The sequence below is a fragment of the Urocitellus parryii genome, unplaced genomic scaffold (assembly GCF_045843805.1).
Source record: "Urocitellus parryii isolate mUroPar1 unplaced genomic scaffold, mUroPar1.hap1 Scaffold_43, whole genome shotgun sequence".
Classification (NCBI taxonomy): Eukaryota; Metazoa; Chordata; class Mammalia; order Rodentia; family Sciuridae; genus Urocitellus; species Urocitellus parryii.
The window spans coordinates 4,160,639-4,184,152 of record NW_027553833.1 but is presented as its reverse complement, the minus strand read 5'-3'; the positions used below and the strand labels follow the sequence as shown (position 1 = coordinate 4,184,152).

Here is a 23,514-nt window from a genome sequence, read left to right as displayed (position 1 = left end):
AATGCGTCTAATAGAAGATAAAGTTGGCCCTAATCTTCATCACATGGGGGAAGGCCCCAAATTTCTTAATAAGACTCCTATAGCTCAAGAGTTAAAACCAAAAACAAACCAAGAACAAATTTTTACCCCTCAAACATCAGATAGAGCTCTAATCTCTAGAATATAGAAAGAACTCAAAAAGTTAAACAACATAAAAGCAAATAACCCAATCAACAAATGGGCCAAGGACTTGAACAGAAACTTCTCAGAAGAGGATATACAATCAATCAACCAATACATGAAAAAATGCTCACCATCTCTAGCAATCAGAGAAGTGCAAATTAAAACTACTCTAAGATACCATCTCACTCCAATAAAAATGGCAGCCATTATGAAGTCAAACAACAATAAGTGCTGGTGAGGATGCACGGGGGGGGGGGAGGTACACTCATACATTGCTAGTGGGACTGCAAATTGGTGCAGCTAATTTAGAAAGCAGTATGGAGATTCCTTGGAAAGCTGGGAATGGAACCACCATTTGACCCAGCTATTGCCCTTCTTGGACTATACCCAAAAGACCTTAAAAGAGCATACTACAGGGACACAGCCACATCAATGTTTAGAGCAGCACAATTCACAATAGCTAGAATGTGGAACCAACCTAGATGCCCTTCAATAGATGAATGGATTAAAAATGGGGCATTTATACATAATGGAATATTACTCGGCACTAAAAAATAACAAGATCATGGCATTTCCAGGCAAATGGATGGCATTAGAGCAGATTATGCTAAGTGAAGTTAGCCAATCCCTAAAAAACAAATGCCAAATGTCTTCTCTGATATAAGGCGGATGACTCAAAATGGGACAGGGAGGAAGAGCATGAGAAGAAGGCTACCATTAAATAGGGAAGAGAGGTGGGAGGGAAAAAGGGAAAAGGGGAGTTGCATGGAAGATGGAAGGAGAACCTCATTATTATATACAATACATATATGATGTTGTAATGACAAAAAGAAAAAAAAGTGTGTCACATTACATTGGAAAGAGAGAAAGGATGTGAGAGGAGGGGAGGAGTAATGAGGATAGGAAGGACAGCAGAATAGAATAGACAAAATGATTGATGTATGTACATTCCATGAATGTATTATATGTCAAAATACATTCTGCTAGCATGTATGACTAATAATAAATAAGTAAGTAAGTAAGTAAATAAATAAATAAATAATTCTCTCTCTCTCTCTCTCTCTCTCTCTCTCTCTCTCTCTCTCTCTCTTTAAAAAAAGAGAAGAAACATTAGTTTGGCAAACTTGAAATATAGGAGGTTTTAACCAGAAATGGGGATGTTTGTGCTGTTGTTTCTGGTAGTATATATGGGGATTGATGACACTACCTGGAGTCTGTACAGCTACATTAGCCTGGGGTTTCAATCTCCCTGCTCACACTGTTATTATTAAGGTAGGAGCTTACCTTCTTTTGATACAGATTCGTGTGAGTGTTAAAACAAACCTATGGATTGATTTATTTAGAAAAAATATTGTGATTTGGCTGTTTCTTTGAATGTTAATTTATATAAGAGAAAAAATATTTTCTCCAATAAAATTCAGTTTATATTGTAAAAATGTAACTATCACAGATGATGAAGGGATTAGTTAAAGTACACTTTTGAGATCTTACTGTATTTGCCCAATTTCAGTATTCAGCTCTTCAGGATTATATTTATGTATACTTATGTAAATTTTTATTAACTTTTCCTTATCTAGGGAACACAAATATATGCTGCAAAAAGAGGCTCCTTTATTGACCTTGGAATTTTAGATGTCATGCAGATATTTGGCCGAGCTGGACAACCACAATTTGACAAATTTGGGGAAGGAGTCATTATAACAACACATGATAAACTCAGCCATTACCTCACTCTGCTCACTGAACAAAACCCAATTGAGAGTCAGTTTCTGGAAAGTCTTGCAGATAACCTAAATGCAGAGGTAAGATGTGATCAGCCATAAGTTGGGATAGAATTGTCAGCTTTAAGAATAACGATAAAGGTTGAGTTGGTTTTTGCTTTGTAGTATTTAGGTATACAGATTATGCTATATAGTCATAAGACAAAAGAGGCTAGGGTGGTGGGGGGCAATATTGTTGATTAACTCACAGCAGTATAAATGTAGACAACAATACTGACAGGAACTCATTGTTAAATGATCACACTTGCAATCTATGAGGTTTTGCTATAGATCAGAAATACAATCCAAAGTTTACAAATCAGGGAAACAGAAATAGCAATAACTGATATGTTTAGTGCTCAATTGATGATTAATATTTGTATGAAGTTTTTCTAAGGTTTATGAAGCTTTCTTGTCTTTATTAGGTCATTTGATTATCTTTGTTATGTAAAATGTGATTGCCTAAATTGAGCAAGAGTATAATGTTTTATTTCAAATGTGTGTGTGTAGGCATGTGGGAGTGTGTGAGGGGAGACTTTAATAATAGGATTTAAATAATGGACCTGGAAAGCATAGGTAACATCTCAACTGGTAAAGAAAATAAACATTTTTACAATTTAGAGTATATATATCAAACTTTCAAATGAATGTTCAAAATTAAGTGCAATGTTTTCATGACATTTTTAATGACTGCACAAGTATTCAACACTTTCCTACCTCAGTATCCTTTTTTTTTAAAGTTAACTCAAATAATTTAGGTAATTTAGCTAAGATGTAAATATTGAATAAATGAATGAAATATTCACAATCATATTTACAATCAAATATTACTTATTGTGTGTATGTCTATCTGGCGTACTTCTTAAACAGCCTATAGATATTCTATTCGGGTTATTTACAAGACTCTTTATGGAGAATGAAAGACACACTCTACATTATGTAGTTCTTCTGTTAAGAAGCATATAGTCCAAAAGGAGAAAAAAAGACATGGAAAGAAAATGACAACTTCCATAGAAGTACTTGGTAGAAGGAGAAAATATGTTTGAACTGGGGCTATCAAAAAAGGCTTTTTTCATGATGATAGTAAACTTAGTCTGAGTTCAGAGGATAGATAAGTTTTGGAAGATAAGTTTGAAAGTAAGAAAAAAAAGCATGAAGAGCACTGGTTTACCTTAACAAAATTACAGGACAACAAAAAGAGATTAAAAAATAAAATTTGACTCCAAAGAAAATATTATCATAGCTCAATTTTGGTCCTCATTGCCTACCCTGATGACATGGTGTAAGTAATTAGGTCTGGGCCAAGAGTGTTTATAATGGGATAAAAATCTATTACTCTAAAGTGATGGTAATAGTAGCATAGGCTAGAAACTGCTGGGTGCTTCATGTACATTCTCTTATTCTGTCAGACCTGCTAAGTAGATATTATACTCAGAGAGACGTGTAACTGCCCAGGGTCACTAAGTTATAATTTTTAGAAATAACATTCAAACTGTGGTCTATTTAGCTCTAACCAAGATATTTTCATTGTTGCTTAAGACTTCTGTAATCTTATTAAAAATGTAATAAGTTAAAAAAAAATACATTACCCTACATTAAGATTCTCCCTTCTTTTCTTCTAAAACCTTAACTAAACATTTTCCAAAATGGTAGCCATAATTTCTCTTAACATTTACAGTAAAAAAAAAAATAATCCTGTTTTTCTAAAATTTAGCTTAAAGAGCATGTCAAGGAATACTAAATCTTAGCACACCTAGAATTGGTTCTTGATAGTTTTTGTAAGTGGTAGTCACAATGTGTTGATGTTATTATGCAGAAGACACAAAGTAAGTAAAACAATGCTCTTTACCTCAGGGAACTCTTTCCTGGGGACGAAAAAGTAGCACCAGTTAAACTGTGTGATCTAGCCCTGCGTATAAAAATAGCCCTTAAGTTCATCTCATATCAATTAAAGTACTTGCTAGAAATGTCATTTTCAGAAATGTCAACACACTCTGAGCACAATTCCATTTAGTGATTTAAAGGTCATTTAAATATTGAAACATATAGATTGAAAATTTTTAGTTATTATTATGAAGTATAGCCATTGCTAAACTTGCTCATATCTTGGTTTACTGGAAGAGCTCCCTGTTACAGTAAATTTTCCTGTTAATGAAACAAACTCCTTTAAATTATAGTTGAATGTGAAATTAAACTTAGTCATCTGTACACATCAAGTGTGAAATTGGTTTATAACATAAATCTGTGCTGCATTCTTAAGATAATAGATTTGTAAGTCCTTAGCCTGCAAAAAAAATCTTCGCAAGACTCTAAAATATCACTAATCAACATAAAGATTATGTTAGGATAGTAATGTTGCCTTTATTAATATATTTGATTTCATGAATATCAATTTTGACCATGAGTTTAGAAAAATTGGAGAAAATATTTTATGAAGTATAATTTAATGCAAACATTTTATGAGACATCTTTGCTGATTGATGCCTAATGGGGCTGACTTCATAATGCTAAAGTTGAGAAGTAACAAATCCCTTTCCTATAAAGAGCCACTTAATTTTGCACTGTGAGAAACACTGATATATGTATTTCAGGCTAATTAAAATGTATTCATGTTTCTCAGTGTATTCTCTGTTCTAATCCCTATATTCCATACTTTATAACTTTGTTAATTATTCTATATCCTAACATATACATTCTTTGTGTACACAGAGTTCTTGTCTCTTCAGGATGTTGTACCTATACTGGCTCTTGAGTTAAAACCTCCACAGTCTGACTACCCTTCCCACTTCTGATTCTCATTACTCCTCAACATAGGCCTTCTGCCCTAGGAAGCTATTACTCTACTCACTTCACTTAGAAAGGCCCAATTTTCTTTTTTATGAAATATAGATGCTCTCATTGTGAAAATTCAATAAGTGCCTGTTCCAAGTTGGTAAGCAATATAGTATCACTATTTTCTGATGATCCCTTCATATGTATCCCTACTTAAGCAGTTTATATATATATATAATTAAAAATTATACTCATGATTATATTTGCTTATTTAGTTTCTAAAAACTATATAAAGTTGATAGAAACTATATGAATGGTTTTAAGTAGTTTTTTAAACACACATATAGTAAAAATAAATAAGATAACCTTAAAGACTAAAGTTTAAATAGATAAATATTAAGTGACACTTGAGTCTGATTTCTGAATTACCAAATTTGGAGTTGATTTTATTATTGTTAAGGAAGAATTAATTTTAATACACTATACACTAATGTCATTTTTACATGTTATATTTTTGAGTATCTGGTATGTGCTAGACTCTGTGGATGTTGGGCTTCTATTTGTCATCTTAATTACTTATACATGTCTCACCTCCATGACTAGAGAAGTGAGGTCAGGGACCATACTATTTGTTACCATATCCATTGTACCTTAAATTATATACAGGCTTTTTAGTGATTTGTTATGATTATGGAGATAAATGAATAAATTTCAAAAAGCGAGAGTATGGAAAAAAATACTTGTTTTATGAAAGGCTCCTGTATCAGATAGCCACTAGGCGACAGCAAATATTTTCAAGAAAATTTTTAATTTTGTCACTAGGTGGCATTCAAGGATTAGTCTCAAAGTAAGGTGTACCATTACATTTATTTTTTTCTGGATAATCTCTTCCCTTTTAATGAATTTTTAGAAGATTTCCATTACATGATCTAATTTTTGATACCTACTTTTTCTTCTAATCTTATAACTAATAGAAATAGGTAATTATTGATGTTTATTTGATAAGTCTGATTTTTAAATTGTCCTTTATAAAATTTTTGTCTCTTGAGATTTGTATAGTATTTTAAAAGAGCATCATAAGGTCAAAACGGAATGAATATAGGTTGTTATTTTAAAGTACTAACGTAAAGTAATAAGAGAATATAGGTCACTATAAAGGAATATATGGGTTATATGACAATACATTTTTGACTTGCAAATAATAAAATCAGAAATAGGTGAGACTCTCAGCTATTTATCTGTATCATCAAACTAGTTTTATTTACCTAAGCAGACTGGAAAAACTGTTTAAACATCCTACACAACTCTCTTATTGGCTTAATTTTAATTCTTACTGCTTTTCATTTTCTGAAAAGCTTTACAGTTTACATTTAGGATATGTACTTATTTACTTATAGTATGGATGGCTTGGTCATTTTTAAGTAAACTAGTATAAATTTAGAAGCAAATAGGCAGAATCTTCTTATGTTTTTTTTTTTTTTTTTACTTTTGGTTGTCCCACTTTTTAAATAACAAATACTATGATGTAATATTACAGTGAAAATTATATGCTGCTGTATCTCATCTTCAATTCACTCAAAGTAGCTAAATGTACAATTTTTTGTTGTTGTTGTATTTTGTTTTGTTTGGTGCTCAGGATTGAACCTAGTACCTTCTGCATACTAATCATGTACTGTACCACTCCCAGTCCATCTACATTTTTATTTCACAATAAAAGTTATATAGAATTAAAAATTATAATACAGCGACTAAATCAAACATGAAGATTTTTATTTTCTTCAATATTAGTACAAAAATGGCACCATTTGTTTTCCTTTTTTCCCCCTCCTGTGAGTAAAAAAAAATGGGTTCAGGAACAAATTTATAGCTGTCAAGTTTCACAACTTTGGTTAATTGTTAAAGTAAAAAGGATACTTTAAGTAAAAGCAGAATTACTTCCCTTGCCTAAGGAACTATTTTAAGAATACATCTCATTATAATTCTGAATTAATATTCTTATCTAATCATGTCTTTCTCTTTATTACACAGATCTTATATTTATTATTGTGTTCTAAATTATTAACCTTTGGTTTTATTTAATATATTACAAATCACTTCAAATGCTATATTAAACATTATATTTCCTTTCTGAATATAATCTAAACAATCATCCAATGATTACTTTGGTTCAAATGTTTAAATATCATATTTTCCCATTGCTTGTTTTAAAGTTTACCAATTTTAAAAAACACCCTATTCTTGTATGATTTTGAAAGCATAAATATTAATATGTCTAAATACCAATAAATTTGCTTTGTTTTGTGCAGAAATAATTGCATTTTCCATTATACACATATTGTATGTTTATACTGGCAGTCCTCTAAATGAGTATCTCTAAAGGTAAAAACTACCATTGTACCTTCTATGGTTTTATTGATGACAGTGCGCAGAATCAGGATAAAGATCGACAGAATTACTATTTAATTATTTTTTAAATAATGTTGAGTTTTATTTTTTAATCTTTATTCATTTTGTTTATTTTTTTATGTGGTGCTGAGGGTTAAGCCCAGTGCCTCAAATGTGCTTAGACAAGTGCTCTCCTACAACCCCAGCCACATATTTTGTTATTTTTATTCTGGTACACCTAAATTTAAACATACTCAGTAGTTTTATAAATATAAAATGAAACTAAAACAAAATGGATACAGAATATGAAAAAGAATTAACAAATGTCAAAAATGTCCTTAATGCTATGTAGAATTAAAATCCTTACAGGGAAAAACAATCAAATGTCATCATTGAGTAAGTTCAGTTTGGGAAGATAGCATTTCCAATGTATTATTCTCAATGAAATAAAGAGGACTGCTGTTTTCATTAACTGAGAAGTCATTTCAATGATTGTGCTTACCTACTTTCAAATGTGGCACAATGATCTATTTTGAAAACTTAATTTTTGGCAGAATGGCCTTTGCTGTATTGTTTATGTTTGACTTTAATGCATTCCTTTAATTTCTGTTGTATTTTTGATTTGCAGATTGCTCTGGGAACAGTCACAAACGTGGAAGAAGCAGTGAAGTGGATAAGTTACACTTACCTTTATGTATGGATGAGAGCAAATCCATTAGTGTATGGCATCAGTCACAAAGCTTATCAGGTAGAAAACTCAAACTCATTTATTAAAAAAAAACCCTCAAGCCTTCTTTTTGGTTCTGTAATCCTTTCATGATGTGAGGATAAATATTTGCTACTGTTGCCTCATCTGAAAAGAGTTATGGACCTAGAAGAAAAATAAAGATCCTTAATCATTTTTTAAAATACACTAAAAAAATTAAATTTGTTTCTTGTAATTATTTTCCTTTATTTAAATCTCTTTTCCCATTAATAATGTTGATAGGCTTGTTATATACAATCTACTCCTCCTGTCATGTCCCTTCTATGCCCTATAGTGAAATTAAAGATAGCATTAAAGCATTATTGTCTTAACAGTTTAAAGTTTAAAGTCAGTTTCATGATTCAATGTGTGTGCATAGACAGAGAATTACATACACGTGATAGCAGGTCTTCCTATGAGCTTTATAGTTGTGTGGTCCATGTGGCTTACAGATCTTGTCTTTTCTTTAGAACTCTGCTTTATATACTGTAAATGCTTCCTAATTACAGATAAAATTCAGTTGTAATGTAATAAAAACATTATTTCACCATCTTCATATGATATTTACTTCTGTTGAGTCAAAATTATCAAAGAGGTTGAGTGTAACTCAAAATTATAGTTTTTCTCTATTTACCAATATATATACACACAAATATTGTATTGATAAATACACATACATATGCATTGAATGTGTGCATGTATTGGTAAATATATATATATATAATGTGCATTTGTTATCAAAGCAATTGCCAAACTTTTGGAGGTTTTCTTTCATTTTTCCTTTTCTTGTACAGTAGATTTTTCCATGGAAGAGTTTAAACTTAAGACTTAGGGGGGAAACATTAAGAATAGTAGTAGCAACTAGTTCTGAAGCTGGTAATCTGAAATTCTTAGGTTTTCATACTTCGGTCTTCTTTACATAGAATTCCACTACTTTTCTGCTTCTCAGTTAAAATATGTGCTGATCTTCAAATGGATGTCTTATTTTATAAGCAATTTATAACTGCATTATAATCTGTGATTTCATACATTTTTATATTTATTAATTTTTAACTGGTACTCTATAGACACACATAAAGGTGGGAATCACTGTGGGTTATTCATACATGTGCATAGCATAATTTGGTCAGTTTCTTCACTCAGTTCCTCCCTTTTCCATCCCTTCTCCCTTCCCTCTGTATCCTTTATCTACTTCGCTGATCTCTGTTCTATTTTCATGGGACATTGCCCACCCCCTTTCTCTATTTTTTTAGTTCCTTAGTTATCTCTTGCTTCCACATGAGATAAAACATAAGGCCTTGACTTTTTGAGTCTGGCTTATTTCACTTAGCATGGTGTTCTCCAGTTCCATCCATTTGCCAGCAAATGCCATAATTTCATTCTTCTTTATGTCTGAATAAAACTCCATTTTTTACATATACCATATTTTCTCCATTCGTTCATATGTTAATGGGTACCTGAACTGGTTACATAACTTGACTATTGTGATTTGTGCTGCTGTGACCCAGCAATCCCAACAGACCTTGCACTTTTTAAATAATGTGTCTCTAAATGTTCTCATCACAAATATGATCGTTGTGAGAATAGTCAAAGGTACAATGAAAATTTTCTGAAGGACTAAAATTAAACAAGTACATGTATTTTCATGGGTTAAATATCCCATGGAATAAGATAAACACATCAATTGATTTTTAAGTATTAGGTTAATATCAAAAGTTTTTTTGCTGTATAATGAAAACTTTAACATGGTTTTCTGGTATTTAAGAAAGAGGAATTTTGTTTCATCCCAGGATTCATAGTTTTACTGCATTTACAGTTCTATATCTTAACTTTTTCTTTTAACTTATATGTTTTGATTTTGTTGCTCTGTAAATTTGTATCTATAGAATCCTTATAGACAAAAAGAAATCAAGTAGTTTGGACCTGATATATATAGTATCACTTATAGCAAATATTTGCTGATAATACTCTTGATGCTATGTTACTTATCTGCGGTTGGTTTCCTTTTGCCTAATTTTTCTGATTTTTAAAACATTTTTAAGCTGCCATAAAGATCTAAGTTAAAACAAATGGTGGAAGTATTAACTCATTAGATTTCTAAGGAGGTTTACTACTTCTCCAACACCCCATTAAAGGTCATATTTTACATTATTGCTCATAACAAGAGATTAATCTTCAAGACTTAGATGTGCATGGTTGTGCACTTGTACAGTATGGTTGTGCATGTATATACATAGCAAAAAGAATATTTGTTAGTATTTTGTATTGAATATCAATTTATACTTAGAAAAAAATTATAATAGTTTTAAAACTATATAAAAGTTCACTGTCAAGTTCATTTTATTCTTTGCTTCTATTATTATTATAGAAAAAATGGATTTTTCCACCAACAGTTGTGAAAATTACTAAAACAATAGAATTGTATTTTTAAGGGGATAACCATTCATTTATTTTACCTTTGACAGGGAAAGCATTTTTGCCATCATATCTCCAAATGACTGATAAAATAGAAGTATGATTTGGTAATTTAAAGTGCCTATTTAAGTGTGGGAATTAGAAGATGATATTTTTTTTCCTTATACCCGATTCCCTGTGTCTATAACCTTAAAGATTATAAGACCATGGAAGAATAATATTGGTATCTAAAGAGACTGTACAGATTGATAGTTTTATTATCCAAAAAGACTATGTAGATTGATAATTTTAATGAATTTTAAAGCTTTCTTTATTTAATCAAATAAAATATTTTCTAGTCGTTTCTTAAATGTATAGAATGTACTTCAGAATTTATAACTGAAAAATCTCTGATCAGCAGCTTCAATACTGGGTATATACCCAAAGGAAATGAAATCAGTATGTTGAAGAACATCTGTACTCCTGTGTTCATTGCAGCACTATCCATGCAAAGAAATGGAAGCAGCCTAAGTGTTCATCAGCTTATGAATGGATAAAGAAAAATCTAATACCTATACACAAATGGTGCATTATTCAGCTATAAAAAAGACTGATATATTGTCTTTGCAGTAACAGGGATGGAACTGGATGTCGTTATGTTAAGTGAAATAAGCTAAGTACAAAAGAACAGGTACCACCTGATCGCATTCATGTGTAGAATCTCAAAAAGTTGATGTTACAGAGGTTGAAAATAGAATGGTAGTTACCAGGGGCTGGAGAGAGGGATGGGGAGAGACTCATCAATGAGTACTAAGTTTTTATCATAAATAAATGATAAATGTTAGACTGATCAATGAGTACCAAGTTTTTACTATAAATAAATGATAAATGTTTGAAAGATAGTTGTATTTAATCTGTTTTAAATATTGCACAAAAATATATTTATTTTTGTATTGAAAAATCACTTTACACCATTGATACATATAATTTTATGCTTCAAAGTACCAGTTCAAAATTAAGTTTTTAAAAGTCTAATTAAAACATCAAGTGTTTATATTTCTTTCCTGTAGATTGACCCAACATTAAGAAAGCATCGAGAACAGTTAGTCATTGAAGTTGGACGAAAACTAGACAAAGCTCAGATGATTCATTTTGAAGAGAGAACTGATTATTTTTCCTCAACGGATTTGGGTTGAACCGCCAGCCACGATTATATTAAATACAATACCATTGAGGTAATATTCTAAGAGGAACAAATGCAAAAATGTTTGTTTTTACAGTCAAATACTTTCTAGACTTCAAAATATATTAATGATGCCAAATAACAAAAGCAACTTATGAGCAAATACATTTAGTTTATATGAATTCAGCAATATACTTTTAGTAATGACAAGAAAAAAATGATTTTAGATAGCAATGGTGCTCTTCTGCCATTCTGTTTCATGAACATATCCTAAACACTACATACACCTGAAATAGTTGAAGCCTATTGGTGAGTCTTACAGAGTGTGTGCCAGAATGATTTTAAGATGGACTTGATAGCTTAATTATTTCCTTGAATAAAAAGTTGAAAAGTAAATTGCATATTAGTAAGAAACACTAAAGAAGAGTTTAAGAAACTACTAAAATTACCAACTCAGCCTGTTTGTACTAGATGGTTAATTTAAGGAACTTTTAAGGCCAATTTTGACCATACAATTATAAGAGGATTTGTTGCTTTTTAACAACGTCCTGTTTAAGATGATGTGATACTTTAATATTTTTACTTTTAAAAAGCATATACATTTCTTTATGTGTTTTCATGTACATATATCAGTACATGTCAATACAATGATAACCTGTTGGGAGAATACTTAAATATGAAGAGATTGAAATAGGTTAAGTTGAATTTTTATACTTTTTTCAATAGATAGTGTTTTGAGTTTTTTCTTAAATTCATTTTTGCCTTTTGTACATAAAGTTGTTTTTAAAATAGGAGAATAGAAATCATCAAAAAGAAAAACTCAGTTTATATGAAATCTCAGGTTTGTAGATTTAATATTTGCTTATATATAAAACAGGTTTCAGAAAAACACCTTTATGTGCTTACTGGGTTTTCCTCATTTTTTCAGAATAACCTATTTTATGACACTAGATTTCTGCAAGACCTCTTTATATATTATCTCAGAGCTGTGATTTGGTGGTTCCTCAATCCCAGACCTAGTCCTTCCTCCTTATATCACCTACTCTCATCTCATTGTCTCCATGAGACAGCCTTTCTCATTTGTCCTCTTGCTAGTGGACTGCTGCCAAACTACACCCTAACACTTTCTTTTTTGCAGTTCTTTTTCAGCAACTCTAGCCGTGTAGTACCTTTGTCTTTTCTGTATGGCCTTTAACTGATTTTTCTGTGTATTCTCGTTATTCATATTTTGAGACTCTTTGAATTGCATGTTGTCTAGTTATTTCCCTCTGAATTTTATATGATGTATGTGAGCTTATAATTAGTAAGTGATGCAGATTTCCATATGCCTATACTGAGGTCAAGACCAGAATGTTATGTTGAACATTTTTAGACATTTAGTATAGATTTCATTAGATGATTTTACTGATCTTTTTTTTTGGTTCTAATGGCTTTCTTAACTATGTTTAGGAGTGTTTTTAATCTTTCATAAATTTGATAATATCTTTTGATCTTCTATTTTAATTAAATGTGACACTTACTTTGGTAGACCTTTAATGAACTCTTCGATGCTCACAAAACAGAAGGTGACATATTTGAGATAGTCTCCAAAGCCGAATAATTTGATCAGATCAAGGTAAGATTACTTGAAGTTTCATTCAGGTATGTACATTTATTTATTTATGAAAGTTTGAAATTAATTGTTATTCCTGATACAATATAAAAAAGCCATATGGCATATTTGGAGTATCAGCAGTGTTTTCTATTGTACAAGAAAACTCAGTGTTCTAGATAATAATATCACAGCATACCTAACATCATGCTTTGCTTTGTATCCCAAGTCAAGAAATTTAAATAGGTTGTGTATTACTCATTTTATAATTTAATGTTATTAACAGTGAAAACTTTAATACTTTGAAATAGTACTTCACAACTTTAAGCTATGAATGCATTATACCATATAAAAATATATGACTATAAGGAATGCATTTGAAGATGATCAAGTTTTCCCTAATCAGTCTGGGCAGAGGTTTTACTCTGGTCAAATAAAAAATGAAACCTCATCAATTGAAGGATGGTGAGGTCAGATGACTTAATTTTTGTGTCATATCAAATTTTTATGTGTCAATGGCAACTTTAATATTGGTGATGAACAATAAAATATAATTGTACCTGCCTCAACATAATTTCATATTATATAATTTACCTATGGGAAAATTACTGGGTTTTAGCTGTACAAGAGTAAAATATTACATTTTACTAAAAGGCAACCTTAAAAACATGCAATGTGTTTTTAAATAAATCAGACCAAATATTACTATAAAAATATTGACTCTTCTAGGTCAGAGAAGAAGAAATAGAGGAGTTAGATGCTCTATTAAAATTTTTTTGTGAACTCTCAGCTCCTGGAGGTGTAGAAAATAGTTATAGGAAAATAAACATCTTACTTCAAACTTCCATCAGCCGAGGAGAGCCGGATAGTTTCTCCCTTATGTCAGATTCTGCAAATGTTGCACAGGTAAGAATCTTACTCCCCATTTTCTCTTCTTTGTTTATCTCTAGAGACCAAGGAATTAATTCTATTGTTCTGTGAATACATTACTTTGAGAAATTCTATGAACTACAGTTTCTCCTTAGAATTAAAGATATTGATTTGTACATCTTTTATGTAACCTGTGCTTGTAAATCAGGACTGGGGGTGAAAGTAAGTGGTTTGTTTGGCTTAGTAACAAATCTATCTTATATAAGGCCTAATATATGTATTCCAGTATGATAGGTCTCTGATTTTAAATATTGAGTACTGAAAGAAAATTGTTCCCTAAATCTACAGCTCATTTAATTTATAACTTTTAAAAACTGCTATGGTAAAAAAAAAATTCTTCATATATTTAAACCATCATGTGAAATAAAGTAAGTTATTTTTTGTCTTCTTTGTCTTTCATTTCTTTTCTTTTCTTTGTTTTGTTTTGTTTTTCGTAATACTACAGATTGAACTGAGAGGCTCTCTATGACTGAAATATATCCTCAGTCCTTTTTTACTTTTTTCTTTTAATTATTTATTTTAGTACTAGGGATTGAAACTACGGGCCCTAAATCACTGAACCACATCTCTAACCCTTTCTATTTTTTTTTTATTTTGAAATAGGGTCTTACTAAATTGCTCAGGGCCTAGCTAAATTGCTGAGAATGGCTTTCAACATGAAATCATCCTTTCTCAGCCTCGCAGTGTTACCACCACACATTCTAACAAGATTAGAAGAAAAAAATCTTACTGTAGATAAGCTGAAAGATATGAGGAAAGATGAAATAGGTAAGAAGGGGGAAAAAGTGCTTAAATGAATTTTTCTGTGAAAATAAAGTATTTTACCAGATATAAAAGTATTGTGAATTTTCATATTATTTAACATAAATTTATTTTCTCTCTTCTTTTTTATTTGTTTTTAGTACATTATAGTTTACATTGTTAATTTTGACATATTCATGAATGCATATTACTCAATATAAATTTTGAACCTACATATGACATCTCTTTATTTATGCAAAAGAGCAAAAATCACTCCAAATTTTATGAAGTTATTTAGCAGAATTAGCAATTAAGGCTGGATGTGGGCACACATGCTTATAATCCCAGAAGTTCTGGAGGCTGAGATAGGAGGATCAAAAGTTCCAGGTCAGCTTCAGCAACTTAGCAAGACCCTGTCTCAAAATTAAAAAAAAAAAAAAGAAAATAAATGGGCTAGGGATATTGCTTAGTGGCTTAGCTGCTGGCCCTGGGTTCAACCACCACTACCCGCTCCAAAAAAATTAGCAATTAAAATAGTTTATATTAGCAAATTTTTAAGTATTTTAAATGTAGATCCTACCCATAAATGATAAGAATCACTCAGTGATATTTATTCTCATTTTGTTTCTTAATATGGAACTAATTTCAAAGATATCGTATGTATATCAGCAGTATTACAGTAAAAGTTTAAGTGAACAATAAGCTCTACATTCTCCAGAGTTTAAACAAGCTTAATCACACATAGATGCCTTTAAACCCAGTTGTCATCAGTACATACATAGTACTCAGTGTCCAGCTTTTTGTGTAATATTGAAAAGTTATTCCTAAACATACATTTTCACAAATCCTAGCATTTATGAAATAAATGTATAATGCCTTGATTAGACAGTATTGACTTCTGCAGAGGATAGACATTACACATGAAAAGAGTCATTCTGAAGACAAGCAAGGAGGAGGGTTACTGCTGGCCAGAATTCTAAAGAGGAAACTGAGCTACCTGGCACACCCCAGGAATACCAAGGCTGGGGAGGCTGAGACAGGAGGACTGCGGGTTCCAAGCCAGCCTCAGCAAAAGCAAGGCACTGAGCAACTTACTGAGACCCTGTATCTAAATAAAATTACAAAATAGGGTTGGGTATGTAGGTCAGAGGTCAAGTGCCCCGAGTTCAAGCCCTGGTACCAAAAAAAAAAAAAAAGGGGGGGGGGGGAGGCTAGAAAAGTAGCGAGAGAGGCGCCAGGCTGGAGACACCAGCAGCGGCCACCACAGCTGAGCCAAGCCAGACTCGGGCGGGCTCGGCGGCGACAGCGAGACCAGGCGAGCGAGGGCGGCCTCGAGTGGCCTCCGATGCAGCGCAGCGTGAAGAGGCTCTGGCGCCGGCCCCCGGCCGTGGCCGCCAGGGGCCGCGGCTTTAGAGCGGGAGGAGGGGCCCGGCTGGAGGCGCGGGAGGAGAAGGTGGTGTACTCGGTCGACAGCACCAAGGCGCTGGGCGATACCTTCAAGCTGTTCATGTCCCGCAGCACGGAGTTCATGAGCTCGGATGCGGAGCTCTCGAGCTTCCTCTGCAGCCTCAAGCACCAGTTCTCCCCTCACATCCTGCTCAGCAAGGAAGTCTATGGCTTCGCCTCCTGCCGAGCCCTGGTGCCTGACCCCCCGGAGCCCCCTACCGCCCCCGGCCTGACGCGCCGGCCAGCCCCGCGCGGCCGCCAGGAGGAGGCGCCGCGGAGCCCGGGCGGCCGCTGCGGGCAGGAGGCGGCCCCGGCTGCCCCCGTCGCCTCCACCGTCACCGCCACCGCTGCTGCCGCCGCCGGCGGCCCCTGAGGAGTCCTGCCTGGAGAAGCTCTCAGCGCCGGAGCCCTGCTTCGGGGGCCGCACCCTGGAGGAGATCTGGAGGGCAGCCACCCCGACGCTGACCACCTTCCCCACCATCCGTTTCGGCGGCGACGTGTGGGGCGAGCGCAGCCTGGCGGCAGCGCGACTGCAAGGCGCGCCAAGTCCTGCTAGTGGACCTGGAACCCGTGGTGAGGCTCCGCCGCTTCCCGGTGCCCCGGGCTTGAGACGCCGCCCCGAGGGCGCCTCCTGCAGGTCCCCCGCCCAAGATGGAGTTTCTGCTTGGAGAAATGAACAAGTGTCAGTCGAGTGTTTACAGACTCCACCAGGACTGTCCCCTAGTGCACGTTACGTGCGCGAGGAAGTCCCGGGATGGCCTCCCTGCCCCAAGCCCCGGGATGCGTCCCCGCGTCTGGAACTCCGGGACAGGTGTACCCTCTGCCGCCTCCCCGCACCGCGTCTGCGAAGGAGGAGCCTGCAGGACTAACAGGGGAGGTCCCTTTGCTTCGGAACCCCAGATTGACAAGTCTCCAGGACTATAGGGGCAGATTGGTTTTCTCCCTTTCGGACTCTACCTCACTGGTCTGGCAGTCCTCCGAAGAAGTCATTCTTTTCCAAAGGAATTTGTTTTCGTGCTTGTGTAATAAAAGCCAGAATTTGCTTGCTCTTTAACCCCCGCCTCCATTTTTCTTTTTGACTGCCACCCCTCTTTCTGGATGGAAGATCAAACATGTTTTGTGGTGTTGCACTAGTTTGTGCTCAGGGTATTCTGAATCCCACTTGTTTCTGAATTTTTACTGAATTTCAAAGCTTTGACCAAGGATTTTTTTTTGAGAGGTTCTAGCTTGACTGTTAGTAATGCAAGAATTTATATGGCTTTGATTTTCATGGGCTCAGTGATTACAAACAAAAGAGATGTAAAGTCCAATTGCTTAACGTTTTAAAGGTGTTTCTAAAAGATTTTATATTGAAGTTTAATGTTTATATTTACTGAGCTCCTAAAGCAAATGGTAGCATACTCAAACAAAGTTTTGTTTATGAAAAGTTGACTTGTTGAATTCTTTTTTAATTGAATAAAAATTGAAGTGCATTGAAACCACATGGCTTGTGATTGGGGGGAAAAAGAATCGTGAAGAACTGGTGGTGTTGCAGGAATGACTGGAATTCAATTGGAGATAATCTGGCAACATGTCCTGGTCAAACATAAAAATCCAAGAATGTTAATGAGAAGATAATAATTTTTAATATTGAAGTCACATAGGAGAGATGAATGTGTGTAAACGTTGTGAATAAAGTGACAAACAGAATACCCATTAGAAACCTCAACAGGATCTATAGAGAAGGGTGGGGGCATTTCTTGGTATCAAGTAACTGGTTGAAGTTACTTTGGGCAAAATAGATCCCTTTGTTTTTATTGTTGGATAACAAGAAATGCCAAGACTAGTATTCATCACATTTGTAAACATTATGACAATTAGTTGACTTTTTTGTCCTGTGAATTTTCTTTTTTTCCATTCATAGTTACGTTTGCAGTCTTTGTTTGATAGCTGAAGGCCACATAAATCAAACAGGCAAGCCACCCAGAGTACTGACCCTTATTTTACACTTTTGTAATAGTGTGTATACCATATGGCCTAGTGTGGAATTCTTTATTATCCAAGTGCCTTTGGTCAATGGTGGCAGCAAGACTTACTGGTTATTAGACAGTGATGCCACAGCCAGCTTTTACTGCAATACCTAAAGGGTCAAGTAGTGTTTTTGTACCACAATTATTTCAAATTCAAGTATTCTGCCATGGAACTATCCATACTGGGCTGGAACTTGGCATGTGAAACCCTCAATACAAAGATTTATCTCTGTTTGGCAGCTTATTAGGAGAATAATGAGAGTTGTGATTTTTACTCCTGTTTTCCTAGAATTCAAATGGCATAGATTTCTGAAATAATTATTTTAAGTTTAATAGTCCATAGTAGAAATGTTGTGACTTTCATTTCAGTGTTCTTGTTTTGAAAAAAAAAATTTTATATATATAAATATATATATAACTTTATGACAGTTTCCCAGTAAGCCTCATAGTCTTTTATTCACTACTCAATGATGATGCATCCTTACAAACACTGTAATATGGGTAAATAAAAAAGTGAATAATTACTTAGAAGATGGAGAGTGTTAAATTATAGTTATGTGATAGGAAGCTGAGACATTTTTTGGTTATTAGCTTCCATTGCCAATTGTATTTCATACACATAGGAGTTTTCTTTCCAAAAATATATTGTTAACTTTTATACCTAACTAGCACCTGAAAAAAAATGTATTGTACCATTTCACTATTGTATATAGTTTTATAATCATTTTAAAGTAAATCCAATGGCCATATGAGAATGTAATTTCAACATGTAGCTTATCTAGATAGTTTTCCTGAGGATTTTGAAATTAGCTGAGAATAACTTTTCTCAGCACACAACTGAAACATAACCAGTGACACCTTGCATTTGTTTTAACTGATATTCTTGACATTTTTTCCTCTTATGCCTTGTTACTTTAGTGCACTTGAATGTGTGTAAATGCTTTTTTGGCTTATTTGGGTTATCTGATTTCAGTTTGAATCTGATTGCCCATCTTGAAGTCAATATGGTTCATGTGGACTATTAAATAATGCCGTTTCTAGTTTGTGAAGTAAGATGTAAGAAATATTTTTGCCAAGTTTTCTTTAGCAAAACCTATGTTGCAACTTCTAAAATGTGGAGAAACATCTGATATAGTTGACTAGTATGTTAATAGGAAAGTGAAATTATTTTATGATTACCTTTGGGCAGAGTGTGAAAAGAAACTTGGCATAGTGGCCTTTATGGTGGCATCCATTAATTGTTTCAGAAGTGAGTCTGTAGCTTAGCTTGTGTATAGTTTTTTTTAAAGAAGTCCCATTTGTTTGTTCTCTTGCCTTCATTTATATCTCATATGACACAAGTAGAGGAGGAAGCTAGGAGGAATTTTATCACCTTGATATATATCTGTTTGATTTTTGACTTTTGGGTGCCTAAATGTGACTGGCACAACAAATAATCTTTTTTGGTATTTTTTACATTCCTTCCTAACAACCAGCAATTTTGAAATCAAAAGGTTTTTTTGGTTGTTTTAAGGGTTGGGTTGCCATAGCACTCTTTAAATTGATAATTTTTAATGATTATATATACCTAACATTTGCTTTATTGGTGTGTTGAAATATTTTTTGATAAACTGTTATGTCTTAATTGCATTAGAAAGCAATTGTTTGTAGTGGAACTGAAGTGTTTCCCTGGACAGTTTAATGTGCATATGATTAAGATTTACAATTTGGTTGTACTTTGCTTTTTAACTTATTAACTGTAAATAAATTTTAGAGAATAAAAAAAAAGAAAAAATAATTCCAAAGATGTTTAGAGAGGCTGAGATAGTCATTACATTTGTATTCTAAGATAGAGTAGGAAAAAGGGCAGAAAGACAGACTATTAACAAAGTAAGTTGACTGTACACATACTGCACACTTGATGCTTTAAAATATGATCTATTTCCACCTAATTGCTCAGATAAGTAAGTCACATTTGTTTTTTAACAGCCTCTACCCTTGGTATTCCCATACATGTCTGCATTCCAGAACCTGATTATTTTATGTTTTCTAGAAGTGGGCCTGGGTGGATGAGTTGTATTTAATTCAACTAAGTTGTATTTAATTCCTGAAGCATTTCTCATGATTTTAGAGTTCTAAAGTAGACCGTGAATAAACCAGTGGCTATGTACATAAAATGTTAAATATTTCTGTATGTGTTCTAAACTAACTCAAAAAGAAGTAGTTCCTTTTATAGTAGTTTAAGCACAATATCGAGGCTCAGAACCCTATTAATACCTAAAGGAACCTTGATACTGATTTCCAGAGCTATGAATTGCTGCCCAAGGCAGCAAGAGCCACCCTATTGCCCAACAGTAAAGGTCAAATATACAACTCAATCAATCCACAGCAATTATGTATTGCTTAACTCAAATCATCATCTCAATGGTTCTCTGGCATCACCTTTCAAACATTCCCTCTGGCAAATGCCAGGCATCATTCTGACTGGGCTGTGGCTCTCAACAATGCCAGGTCAAAAATGTCATCTATTCTACATAGCAAATCATAAAAAAAGCAATAAAATCACCTACTATGAAATCCCACTTACAAGTCAGATTATATTTCTTTTTTACTGTCTGGACACATTACTTCTATGTGATATTTTTCTTTCAGGTCACATTTTGCATCGTGAATATTGGACGAAAGGTCAAACAATGTGTTCATCAGATTCCTTCTGTTATGATGGAAGCATCCATTCAGCCTATCACACGGACTGTCCGCATCTACCCTGATTTCATATGGAATGATCAGGTAGAAGTGGAAAATATCTATATCTATATTAAACTAAAATGTCTGTACCTCAGATTTTACTACACCTCCCTACATCTTTCCTCAGAGAGCCTAGAGAACTTAACATTGCATCACTGGACACTATTTTAGTGGTTTCAAATCAATGAGAATTTTGCCATTTATTTTTGCCCTCTCTATTGACTCTCATTTTTGCTTACCAAAAATTCATTTTTAAATCATGATGTCTCTCAAAATACTGTTCTCTCCTTTTCTTAAACATTAGACTTGTATAGATGGTATTCTATATTTTCTTTCTTGTCACCAGTTTCTTTTCTGCTGAGACCACTTCCTCAAGGATCTCTAATATCTGATTGACAAGTTGCCATAACCAGCAGATTTTTCAGTTATTTTTCTTCTCTGATTAGATAGCATTTTATACAGAGCTCTTCCCTAGAATGTCCTTTCTTGATTCTTATCATGTTTCTATTTCTACTTTTATTCCTCCTTTTCCTGCTTTAATACTTAGATGATCTTCAATATCTTATATGTGTTTACCAACATACTGGTAAACATACATGTAAAAACCTACTTTGTATCCTCTTATTCTATCAATAGTTTTTCAGATATATCTTTTGACTAGTTACTGTGTTAGAAATTGTACATACAAAAGGCAAATAGGACTCAGTCTTCAGTTTCAAAAAACTAACTGGGGAAGGCAAGTAAATCAGAAACTGTATATAACAATGCTTACATCAAGTAGTCTTATAAAATTCTAGTTAAATATATTTGGATACTTCCTATATTAGTTAACATTTGTACATCTTTAATGTAAATGAATTTTGTTCAGCAGTGTGTTCTAAAATCACCCATCTATGTTTTAATTTAATTCCACATTGTCATTAAAGCATTCAGACCTTTAATTCCTAAAGTATTCCTAATTCCTATTTTTCTCACAGTATATGAGCACTAGTTGATAACACCAAATTACAGTTAATATTTTTATAAATATGAAATTTTATATAAAATATAAAATTATATTAAAGTATAAGCTCATATTTGAAATTTTTGATTGTTTTTAAAGGAATGGAAGTTTCATTATTTTTGCACATGATTTTCTACTATTGCTATTCATAATACATCCTAATTTAGTTTTATTAATTAATAGGAGAAAGTACTTGATTGTTTTTATAATTAACTCTCTTATAATGCTGTTAGCTTCAAGAATGTAAAACCTAACTTGCCTCAGTCTGATTTACGTAAGGTAATATATCCTTTTGTACAATAAAAGGTCCACAGATCAGATGGGCCCTAAGGAGGGTCCAGTCTTGAGGTTAATAGTATTGTTCAAGGCCCAAGATCTTTCCACTTCTTTGCTCTGCTCACACTGTTCCCAAATGTTTTCCTGCTTCTCTTTCACTGTTAATGGAGTAAGGGGAACACATACCCACTTCCTCAGCCCACAACATAAACTGTAAGCCCTCTTCCCACAAATACATGCCCCCCCCAGTCTAATTATGCCAAGTGTTTGTATGGACTTCTCCTTTACTATAGATATTGTCAGGAGAATGCCATGAGCTGATTGGCTTTATGTGAATCAAAATTATCCCATGTGTTATGGTTTAAATGTGGTGTCCCCCAAAAACTCATGTGAGATAGTGCAAGGAGATTTGGAGGAGAAATGATTGGGATGTAATCTCCTTTTCATGAGTGATCTCCTTTTCACTGAGGAAGAAGTGAATACTGAACAGTATTGGACCATATAAGGAAAAAAGAGAGATTGGCTTATATAAACAAAATATGATATATGTGTCCAGTAGAATATTATTTGACAATAAAAGAAGCAAAGTACTGATGCAGTTTAAAACATGGATGAACTACAAAAATAGTATGGTAAGTTTAAAAAACCAGTCACAGAAGACCATATGTTATATCATTCCATTTAACAAAGTGTTTAGAATAGCCATGTCCATACTTCTAATGAATATAAGTACTCTCATGGAGGTGATAAAAATGTTCTAAAATTAGATTATGTTCATAGTTGTACAACTTTGTAAATATGTTAAAACCATTGAACTGTATACTTTAAATGAGTGAACTTTGTTTTAAAAATTATATATCAAAAAAGTTGTTAGACTAATAGGTGCTGATATGTAAACATTACTGTTACTTGAGTTATGATTTTCATAGTACTAGGATAATTTTTCTTCTAGGTCCATGGGACAGTAGGAGAATCCTGGTAGATTTGGGTGGAAGATCCTACAAATGATCATATTTATCATCCAGAGTATTTTCTAGCTCTTAAAAAACAGGTGAATATAACCTTATTATTTAGCTATCATAAAAAAAATATATAAACAATTTTTGTTTTTTACTATCTCTCTGATTTCACAGTGCCATGAAAGTTTTGTTATGTTCTGTTTTCCTGTTTTGTTTCAAAGGAACACAGAGATTCAGTGTGACAATATTGATTATTCAGTCTGATCCTCGTTCAAGAAATTCATTTATAATCTTTACCATGGTTTAAGGCATGGCTTCTAGAGGCGTGGAATATATAAAATAAGGGGGGTAAAAATAATTTCCTGCAAAATAATAAATTGCTTATTGAAAAGATCATTCCTTGTAAAATTATCTGTAAAGACTCAATTGTT

General features: G+C 33.5%; 2 pseudogenes; both read left to right on the top strand.

The window, feature by feature from the left end:
- The first annotated feature begins 1,359 nt into the window (after positions 1-1,359).
- Positions 1,360-23,514, top strand: part of LOC144252475 (activating signal cointegrator 1 complex subunit 3-like) — a 43,181-nt pseudogene continuing 21,026 nt past the window's right edge.
- LOC144252423 (coiled-coil domain-containing protein 71L-like) lies at positions 16,009-16,718 on the top strand (annotated as a pseudogene).